Source organism: Physella acuta, unplaced genomic scaffold (genome assembly GCF_028476545.2).
Source record: "Physella acuta isolate Inbredline_101_S28 unplaced genomic scaffold, ASM2847654v3 ptg001354l, whole genome shotgun sequence".
NCBI lineage: Eukaryota > Metazoa > Mollusca > Gastropoda > Physidae > Physella > Physella acuta.
The window spans coordinates 50,411-62,350 of NW_026732869.1; the positions used below are offsets into that span (position 1 = coordinate 50,411).

An 11,940-nucleotide genomic window follows, 5' to 3' on the forward strand; every position below is an offset into this window, starting at 1 on the left:
TTATGGAGTTGTTTGGGTGTTCTGTGTTTTTTTTATCTATTTTGATCTCAAAGCTAAACTAAAACTACTGTGACAACATTACTAACCCACGTACAACCGTCAACGCACCTATTTGTCGGTAGTCTGTAGTCGGACGCTGGTTACAGTTTTAGTAAATTAGACCCTAGACCATACTGCCTTTTCATATACTTATTAAAATGTATATGGCCAATATTATAGTTATTTAAACGACGGACTACGTTCTTATGCAAATATTGATTTCGCGCTATGACCCAGAAACTGATGACGAAACCAAGTTAACATAGGGGTGTAAGGATGAGAAACAAACCATCGATTGCGCACCCCCAATGAAATACTGTTCACTGTCTGTAGATGTAATACTGTATATCCCATGCTCATTGTCAAATTTTTCTATCTTCTTCTTATAGTTAGATATTTTCATATATTTATTTTTAATTATGAAGTTCTCAACGCCAAAATTGATTATTAATCCAAATAGCCTAAGTAAAAGAAATATGATGGGCTTAAATGAAAATAATATGACGATATATTGCCTTAAATACATTGCTCTTTTCGATTTGTAAACAAGTAACCTACTAGAGCTATACTAGCTTTATAGTTGGCTAAAACATGTATCTGTTGTTTTTTTCTTTTCAAAGCAGCTATAATTAAAAAGACAATTTAAATAGTTTCATTTATCTTCGTCGCAAATCTCTCGCTTGTTTCAAAATCGCCCGCACATGCCTACATAAAAAGAACATCCCGTTTTGACCTTCACCTTTTTAAACGGAGCAATAGAGTCCTTGCAAACACGTGACCTAAATCACGTGATACCTACGCCCGCCGCCACAGTGGTGTACATCAGACGTAAACACAATCAGCTGTTCGCCAGCGCTGGACGTGTTCACCGTATGTAAAGAATCGCGCCCGCGGAAAAGGAAAAATATGTTAAAAAACTTGAACTCTTAGGAATTGAAGATCCTTATACAGTTATTGACAGTTTCGTGGATAATATAAATATGTGGCCGAAATTTCTAAATAAAAATACTGTTAGTAATACCGTTTGCGTTTAGAGTTTAAGTAGACGAAGCTGATCAAATGCAGTAATATATTAGAGGTTATCTACTGTAGCAAACGTGAGACCACTTAACTCCTACAAAACCCACACTACAACGGCTAATATAATCCATGGGTAATAACCAATCTGGGTAGCATGTTATACAATTTAAGACCCTTAAAATCCACATTAATACTGACGTTCAACCCTCATAATGGCTGCCCCCACCTGTATCTAGCCCACAATAAAACCAAAGAGGAGTCTGCCCTGCCCTCCCCTGAAAATGTCTCACCTCCGTGATACCCAGCCCCACAGAGATAGTATTTCTTATATAATTTTGACCCTCAGGGCCCAGCAGGGAGAACAAAGGGGAAAGTCCCACTGCTCTCCCCTCAACACTTCTCACCTCGGTGTCATGTTATGTCATTTATAGCACACGGCTTATCAGGGGAAAGCATTAAGAATCTTAACTCTGGACAGCTACACACTAGTATACTAGCTACACACTAGGTGCCTACTGTAAACTACTAGACTGTAGGCCCTATGTAGACCTGCAATTGTATCAATTGTAGACTGGGTCCATTGTTATTATTCTAAACCATCTCACTTATAATGTTTCTGGCTTGATTTGTTTCTTTTATAAACAGTGGATTTAAAAAAAAATTAGCCTAATCATTAACCAAATAATAATAATGTGGTTATTTGTTGTTGGCTGGTATGATCTAGATTGTACTACTAGGCTACAAAAACTTAGTAGACCAATTACTAGATATGAATTTGAATTTAATTAAACTCAGTCCAGTATCAGATACAATCCATATTGCTGTAAAAAGACAACAAAGTAGGTAGGCCTTAGTAATTTATTAAAGCCTTCTACTACAATAATATCAACTACATGCTTGTATAAAGTTTTACAATTTAATTTAAGTAGCAGATTCTAGATCTAAGTCTAGTTATATAATCTATTTCAATTTCAGAAAATTTCGTTTGCTAAAAAAATGATTAGATAATAGAGCGAGATTTTAGATCTTAGAGACAATTAAATGCTTTATTAGGCCAATTATGACTACTTTTGATTTATTATGGGTGTATTTTGAATCGAATGTAGATCTAAAGTAATTAAATTTAAGTAAAGAAGTAGATTCTAGATTCTATGTCTACCCAGCGGAGCCAGGTATTAGGCCTACTATTAGATCTTATTATTCTTATTAGCCTATTACTTTTGACTTTGTCTTTTACTATTAGTATTTGTGAAGGTCGAGCATATTTGTTTTATTAATAGTTATCTTTTATAACTAAAATGAAGTTTATTATTTTACTGTCCTTACATGAAACAAAGTATCGAGAACTGCATTTGATCATATTCGGCTACTTTAACTCTAAACGCAAACAGTATTACTAACAGTATTTTTATTTAGAAATTTTGTCCACATATTTATTTATACGAAACTGTCAATAACAGTATAAGGATCTTCAATTCCTAAGAGTTCAAGTTTTTTAACGTATTTTTCCTTTTCCGCGGGTGCGGTTCTTTACATACAGTGAACGCGTCCAGCGCTGGTGAACACGTCCAGCGCTGGCGAACAGCTGATTGTGTTTACGTCTGATGTACACCACTGTGGCGGCGGGCGTAGGTATCACGAACGGACGTGACGTCATATGAAAGGACTCTATACAAAAACATTGACGTTTGTGCTCAGTTGATTCAGCGGCAATCTGACCTTCGGAATCTACATAGCGATTTAAAACTGCGTAGTGCATAGCAGAGTTATGTCGGAGAGTTAACCGGTTAAACTGAAGTTACCAGTACATTAACCACCACATTTACAAGTATTAAACTTAAACTATCCCGTAGCGGAATTATTTAATTAAAAAAACGATAAATAGGCCTATGCTTAATATTTATTTTAAATATTCTAGACAAATAGCCTACACTTGATGGCGAGGACGAGGCGAAAGAGGTCAAGTTCCTCTACTCCACCTGCCCCACCAACGAAGCTGAAAAAACATCGATATTTCACCAGGTAAATTAGATTTTTGATCACTCTGTACCGTATTGGGTAAACAACTATTTTGCCGTGGTCTCTACAAACTGCTGCATTTAACATGCATGGTTGCAGAGGGCTCGTCACTTTAACCGCGTTTCAGTTGTTTGCTTAATAACCCTCATCAACGATAATGTAACATAGGACATGGGCATCCAAATCTCCCCCCCCCCCCTTTCCCTCTCTGCTGTTAACTAGTAGTATCCCAGTTGCTGAAGGGTTTTTTTTTTTTTTTTTGACAAGGCTATACAACAACAGTTAATTAAAATGACAAACTGCTTTGTGTCTCATGAAAAACAAGGTAATTAAAAAGTCTAGTGACAATTTTAGCGCAATTTCCTTATGTTATCTAAAAATAGCTCTGTCGTAGCGTAAATCAAGAGCAGGGTTAGTAAAACCATTGGTTAAAATACATGTTTTATTTACAATAGAGTTACATGACTAAAAACCATTGCGCGCCTAGCTACTGAACGTAATGACGCAGCCATTGAACGTGATGACGCGTGTGGTGTGGTTGGATAAAAATGCCTACTAATTCGGTCCAAATTTTAATTAATTAAAAAAAATTTTGTGACCGAACAAAAGGATATTTTTGAAAACTTTCTTCGGCAATATTGTTCTAAATTATGGCAGGAATCGATTGGTACATGTTTCAAGTCGCTAAGTGGTCTGGTTGCCGAGATATGGGCAAAAAACTGCATTTTGTCGAGGTTTTTTGGTTTTTCCGGGAAATCCATGAAAGAAACCCGGAATTTTTTGGGCCTATGTTCATCCTCGTAACTTGCTTAACATAATTGCTTTTGGAACTAGTCCTCGATATTGCTTCGTTGAGGAGGAGATACGACTTAAAGCTGCGGACACACATCCATCCATTCATTCATTCATACATTCATACATCCAGAAATGACGGGTTAATAAACGCAATTCTCCAGAATGGAAATTGCGCTAAAAAGTTTTGTTTACGTCTTAGTAAACCTCGAGGATAGCATGAGGTCGTAGAGGTCAAGGTTATCCATTCTATCCGATATGGGGTGTGGGGAAATTGCGAGACGCGAAAAGCGAAATGGCGAGGCGGGAAAATGCGAGAAGGGCGCGAAAACGGTCGGTCACGTGACTTTTTTGTCTCGCATTTTACCACAAGCCGATACTTACGCTGGGTGGTGTTGAAATGCGAAGATTTCTGCGAAAAATTTACCGCACCTGATTTTCAGTGGTATTTGGTCCAGACATCAAAGACGTTTCGTTTACATTGTTAAAACTTCCGATTTTTCCGTCGCTAGACATACTGATGATTTGTCAACTCCCCCCATCTTTTGTGTCGACTTAGAATACCACCTTGTTCGAAACCGACGGAAATACCGCCGACGATAGATCAACTTCTGTCTTTTGTGTGGAACGCCGAGGCCGCCTGATTTACCGTCTTTGGAGATCGCCGTGCCCGGATCCGCTGCCGCCGCAAACATATTTTCTATTGTTGCATAGAAATTGTGTATTATAGCCGATTTTATTTCTAGCTTTTTTTACCATATAAATCTAAGCACAAGGAAATGCCTACATCATTTGGATACAACAAAATAAAATGACGTCACCGATATTATCAGTTGGTCGTGCTATGTCGAAAGCTATGGGCCTACTTCAAATATTTTTAAAACCAAGTTGAACTTGTCTGAATTTTTTTGGTTTTGGTGGTGGTGTTATTTGGGGTCTTCCATAAATTAAGTCACACTCGTAGGGGGGGGGGGGGTGGTCTGTAATTTTATGACGGTGTGTGATGAGGGGGAGGAGGGGGGGGGGGAGTTAGATGTGAAGTCACACTATAAAAAAGCAATGTTAGAAAAAGAATTTTAGACGTTTTTTCGCGTTTTAGTTTTAGAAAACTGTTTTAATACATTGTAATAGGAATTGATTAAAATACTCTATTTTGACCGAAATTAGACAAGATTTTGGGAAAATATCGATGTTTTAAAAAAACTCAACTGCTGGTGACAACAAAGAGCAAGACATTGCCAAAATTACAGAAATGATAAAAAATACAAATTATAAAAAACGGAAAACAGATGTTGAGCGTGCGGATGATGATGATGAGAACATGGGTGCCAGTGTTGTTTGTGGGATGAACGAGGAGGTCAACTGTGATGAGAATGTGAAATGTTGTGAATGTGGATTGGAAGAAGTAGCAAAAGAAAAATGTACAAATGGGAGTCTAATATACTAGGTTGGGTGTACTATGTGTGAAATATGGTGTCACGAGGTGTGTTTGAGGACTGTTTCAGAAGATTTTGTTTGTAAATTTTGTTTGTAATTAAAATTACTTAATAAAAAATAAATTGCACTTTTTAGAAATGTTTATACTTTTACACTTTTTGCAAGTACAACAATCCATGAATAGGCCTACATGTTACAGAATATACCAATTCACAATGACCCCGCTCACGTTTGTATAAACATGAGCGGGCTAGATTTTTAAAATTAATGCCGACTGAGACGGGATTTTCCTCTCGCTAACAAGAGCGGGCGATGACAGTAGCACAGCAACGATGTTAGGATTTTTAAATAGATAGATCTAGATATAGATCTATCTATCTTCTTAGTATCTAGATAAAAAATAACAACATACAACACTCGTGTTAAAGGGTATGGCTAAATGCTTGTTTATTTTAAAACAAACAAAAAATAATTTAAACAAATAAAGATGAAAAAAAAAGGACAAAATTTTTTCGCAAAAAATGTCTCGCTATTTACCCTTAATTCCGCAGGTATGTCTCGCATTACCTTCTCGCATTTTCCCGCCTCGCCATTTCGCTTTTCGCGTCTCGCAATTTCCCCACACCCTCCGATATGTTTATGGACTTCTGCAAGGATCTCTCTTGTTAACGGTTCATAGGTTACTAAGACTAGATCTAAATCTTTCAACAGGAAAGTTGTTTTTGTTTACCTGAAACGTTTGATAAAATGTTAAGCGCTGGCTAATAGTCCATCTATTGAACCATAGCGTGCGTGTAATATTTTTTTTTTGGTGCGGATCGTACTTTAAAGTTATCAGTTTCTTTCAGACATGTATTCATAGTAAGGGGACTGGAGCGCTTGAAACTCGGACACTGGTCATAGTAAACCTATATGTTATGTATAAATTTTTATTTATTTCGTCAGCGGGAGGCGCCCCCACCCCCCTCCCCCAACCGAAGGATGCTTGATAGAAACAGATTTATAAGCTACATCGAAAAGCTATTCGACAAAATGACCGCGGGGCAGGTTTATAACTACTACACGGCCGGGCGTACGTCTAACCATTGGGGGGGGGGGGGGGGGGGGGAAGGGACCATTGGTACAGTCACGAATGTCGCTAACTGTGTTGGTCATTTTTTACATTTTATACCAGACCGAGGGCAGAATCTCTATAGGGCAGGAGATTCTAACACTGCGCTTAGCGACATTTATACTACATCAGTCTATGTTGCGTGGATTTTCATAGAACATTAACCTGTTGCGAATTATGTTTTCTTTCTTAAGACATGTATTATATACATAGTGTAAGTGAGATGTCAGGGTATACACCTGTTTGTGGATAAACTACAGAGGCGTAGCGACCCCTCCCGGCGCCCGGGGACAAACTTTTAATTTGGCACCCCCCCCATATTTTTAAACATTTATAATTCAAAACTGCAGACCCTAGGGTCGGCGCCCGGGGACATACGTACTCCCCTCCCCCCGTCGCTACTTCTCTAATAGACTATCCCAACAGTAGGTTTAGAATTTTATATAGTACACAGAGCACAGCCCATACGACACTAGGGTTGAACAATACCGTAGAGGAAGGTCAAGGTGAGTAACCTACTGACTTACATGCATACTGAAACAGCGCAGTGCATGGCTGTTAGAATGCAAGAGTGACGTAGTAAGGGGGCCAAGTGACCAATCAAATAACTAGGTTGTGACCTATTATTGGGGGATATAAATAAAAAGATGAAAGATATTTTTTTTCGTATAGGTCTAAGCAAGGATTCTGAAAAAAAACTTAACTTAAAAGCCCTGATTGTAGATTGGTTAGTTATAGAATTTGCTAAAAATGATAAGAGAGTATTCCTTTTGTCATTGTCGATCAATGGACTGTTCTAAAAGAAGGGGTGTTAGGTAGTAAGTTGTATTGCAATGTTAGGATTAGTGTTTAGTGCTAATGGTGGGAACGATGACACCGGATCTCCTACCTAAGCCCCCCCCCCCCCCACTTTTTGTGTCCCCCATTGTGACTCCTTGGCTAATAGTGAGTTTCTTGGGCTGAGTTTTACTAGTCCCATTCACAACTTGACAGCTAGTCATCCGGTTGTGACAGGTAGTTTGTGTCATCACTTATGTAGGCCTAATTTACTCCAGTAACACAGGCTGGTACATGTGATACATTTACTTAGTAGATTATAAACGAACTTAAGTTTTCAATAATGAAGTAGAGCACTTGTGTCTGATACTTTTGATAAATATAGGCGACGATGTAGATTATAATCGAACTGATGTTTTAATTAATGAAGGGCACCTCTTGTGCCTGCAGTGTTTGTTCCAGACTTTTTTCTCCGGGGGGGGGGGGGGGGGGGGCGGCACTTGATATTTTCGGGGGGGGGGGGGGGGTCAACATTTTCCGGGGGGGGGGGGGCGGACACTAGTAAAAGTATATTTTTACTATATAAATTCCATCTCGTTTCCCCCCCCCCCCCCCAGGAAGAGATGCATGGAAGAAACTCTGTGTGCCTGATACTTGTTATAAATTTACTATGTAGAATATTGAACGAACTCAAGTTTTAAATAATGAAATAGAACACTTATGTCTGATAAACTTCATGCATGTTTTAAAGAAGAACATCTCTTGTGCCTAGGGCTATTACTTGTGTTAAATTGTTAAACCAACGTTATGTTTTAAATGAAGTAGAACACGTAGGTCTGATCAGAGACGTAGAGATGGGGGGGGCAGGGGGGGACATATGTCCCCGGGCGCCGACCTTAGGGGGCGCCAAAATGGGTTGTAAAAACAAATTAAAATGTCATTTTAGCTGTATTTTTGCAGTTTGAGGGGGGGGGGGGGGAGGTTGCAAATTGAAAATTTGCTCCCGATGGGGAGCGCCAAATTGAATGTTTGTCTCCGGGCGCCGGGAAGGGTCGCTACGCCTCTGGGTCTGATCCATTTCATGCATGTTTTAATGAAATACATATCTTGTTCTAGTGCTGGTAGCATGCATCTGATAAATTTCCTCTGTAGATTCTTAAACCAACTCATGTTTTATATGATGATATGACTGATTCATATAATAAATCTACTCTGTAGAATACTGTACGAACTATTTAAATGTTGATGCTCAACACTTGCCTCTGGTGCTCGTACTTGTATTAAACCAACTCATGTTTTAACTGATGATGTTCAACACTTGTGACTGGTACATGTATTAAACCAACTCATGTTTTAACTGATGATGTTCAACACTTGTGACTGGTACATGTATTAAACCAACTCATGTTTTAACTGATGATGTTCAACACTTGTGACTGGTACATGTATTAAACCAACTCATGTTTTAACTGATGATGTTCAACACTTGTGACTGGTACATGTATTAAACCAACTCATGTTTTAACTGATGATGTTCAACACTTGTGACTGGTACATGTATTAAACCAACTCATGTTTTAACTGATGATGTTCAACACTTGTGACTGGTACATGTATTAAACCAACTCATGTTTTAACTGATGATGTTAAACACTTGTGACTACATGTATTAAACCAACTCATGTTTTAACTGATGATGTTAAACACTTGTGTGCTCACGCAGGAGCCGAGCTAAACATGCAGCCAAACTTGGGGGTGAGCAGGAGGGCAGGACAAACTGGTTGTCTGATGAGGAACACAGGAGCAGGAGCAACCTGCTCAAACAACCTGACCACGGTAAACATTTTAACACACAGGGTAAACATTCTGTCACACAGGGTAAACATTCTGTCACACAGGGTAAACATTCTGTCACACAGGGTAAACATTCTGTCAGGGTAAACATTCTGTCTGTCACACAGGGTAAACATTCTGTCACACAGGGTAAACATTCTGTCCCACAGGGTAAACATTCTGTCTGTCACACATGGTAAACATTCACTTTCAGTCACACAGGGTAAACATTCTGTCTGTCACACAGGGTAAACATTCTGTCTGTCACACAGGGTAAACATTCTGTCTGTCACACAAGGTAAACATTCTGTCTATCACATGGTAAACATTCTGTCTGTCACACATGGTAAACATTTTGTCTGTCTCACATGGTAAACATTCTGTCTGTCACACATGGTAAACATTGTCTGTCACACATGGTAAACATTCTGTCTGTCACACATGGTAAACATTCTGTCTGTCTCACATGGTAAACATTCTGTCTGTCACACATGGTAAACATTCTGTCTGTCACACAAGGTAAACATTCTGTCTGTCTCACATGGTAAACATTCTGTCTGTCACACATGGTAAACATTCTGTCTGTCTCACATGGTAAACATTCTGTCTGTCACACATGGTAAACATTCTGTCTGTCACACATGGTAAACATTCTGTCGGTTACACATGGTAAACATTCTATTTGTTATGCATGGTTAACATTCTTTCTCATACTGGACCATGGTAAACATTGTAACGTATCTATGCCAGTCAAGAGTAAACATTTTTATACCATACCAGTGTATCTATATCTCAAACGGTTCCCAGAAAGAACCGCAACGGAAAAAAGCGCAACGGAAAAAAGCGCAAATCAAAAAGCGCAACGGAAAAAAGCGCACACGGAAAAAAGCGCAAAGAGAAAAAGCGCACACAGAAAAAAGCGCAAAGAGAAAAAAGCGCAAACGGAAAAAAGCGCAAAGAGAAAAAAGCGCACACAGAAAAAAGCGCAAACAGAAAAAAGCGCAAACGGAAAAAAGCGCAAAGAGAAAAAAGCGCACACGGAAAAAAGCGCAAACAGAAAAAAGCGCAAACAGAAAAAAGCGCAAAGAGAAAAAAGCGCACACAGAAAAAAGCGCAAACAGAAAAAAGCGCAAACGGAAAAAAGCGCAAAGAGAAAAAAGCGCAAACGGAAAAAAGCGCAAACAGAAAAAAGCGCACACGGAAAAAAGCGCAAACGGAAAAAAGCGCAAACGGAAAAAAGCGCAAACGGAAAAAAGCGCAAACAGAAAAAAGCGCACACAGAAAAAAGCGCAAACAGAAAAAAGCGCAAACGGAAAAAAGCGCAAACAGAAAAAAGCGCACACAGAAAAAAGCGCAAACGGAAAAAAGCGCAAACAGAAACAGAAAAATGCGCAACCAGAAAAAACACAACAAAAAATGTGCAAAAGAGAAATTTAGCACAAAGACCATATGGACTAAATGACACATTTATACATGACTGTTAGGGCTGCTGTGAGAGTGTCGTGTTTGATCACGTGATCTACTACCATTTAAAGCGTACCACTACCATCTGCATTCCCATCACCACGATACAGGCGATAATCACTTTACACAATGCCTATTATTTTCTTGGTCAATAATTATTCAACTACTATTCTCGTATAAACATAAAACTATCGACATTACACGAAGTATCTTTCACATTCTCCCTAGTCCGAACTACCTAGCTTGCATACCATAACAACCCGTTCCTATGGCAAAACTTCAATCTCTTTCATCCGCGTCATCAAACATGCATTCGTCATATCTCTCGTAACAACATTCATTCGCACCAAAATAACAATTTTGTATTTAATATTTTTTCACATCATGACGCACCTACCTACCTACCTACTACCCACCTACCCGCCTACATACTTACCAAACTACCCACCAAAAAAGTATCGGCGAAGTTCGTAAGTTTCGTAAACTGTACTAGACATCTTTTTTTTAATGAAAACTCATTGACATCATTGACATATGTTACATAGTCTATATGTTACATTTTGCGACAACCTTAATTAGTGCGTTGGGCTTGTATGAAAACTCACTTCGAACTAACTCAATGACATGCTATTTATTTTAACATTACACGGTAAGCGTCACCCAACTGTTGTGATGTGAGGTGAGGACAGGTTCGACAATAAACCAACACGAAAGTACGAAAGAGACATAAACTGCCTATTAGAGAAAGGACCCCTTAACTTTCCTAACCCCACCATTTATTATACCCTACCTAACCTCTAAATTTCCTGCGCTAAATGTCACTTCCCTCCCAATCGTTCCTATTCTACAGAATTGTGTATACTATTTATTTACATTCTTTAATCTCAATATAACTAAAATAGACTTTTGTTTGAAGGGTAATGAAAACATGTAGACAAAAGGGACGCTACTCTAAATCTATGCGAATACTTATATGCAATGGCGTAGGCAGGGGGGTTAGATGGTCATAACCCCCCCCCCCCATAGACCCCTCGGTATATATATATATATATATATATATATATATATATATATATATATATATATATATATATATATATAAAGTATGAGGGGGGTGGATATCAAAGTTTGAGGAGGGGGGTACAATCGAAAGTTTGAGGGGGGAAAAAGTCTGGAAGAAACACTGCATGTAGCCTGTTGTTATTATAAAACTTCATCTCTCTTTGTTTCTTTATAAAAAGGTTATGGAAGGTTTTTAAGGTATTTTACTGAAATGTTTACCGGACGAATGCAAAATGATATAAACAACCATAGCTCTTCTGTTATATAGGCTACATGCAGTGTTTCTTCCAGACTCCCCCCCCCCCACCCCCCAAACTGTCGATTGTACCCCCCCCCCCTCAGACTTTCGATTTGCATATATATATATATATATATATATATATATA

General features: G+C 38.6%; 1 long non-coding RNA gene across 1 annotated transcript; it reads left to right on the forward strand.

Annotated features, from left to right (window-relative positions):
• Positions 1-2,763: 2,763 nt before the first annotated feature.
• On the forward strand, positions 2,764-9,034 carry LOC131926962 (uncharacterized). The gene is made up of 3 exons (XR_009383586.1): positions 2,764-2,856; positions 2,978-3,081; positions 8,919-9,034. It is a non-coding gene; the product is annotated as an uncharacterized LOC131926962 (long non-coding RNA).
• Positions 9,035-11,940: the final 2,906 nt, after the last annotated feature.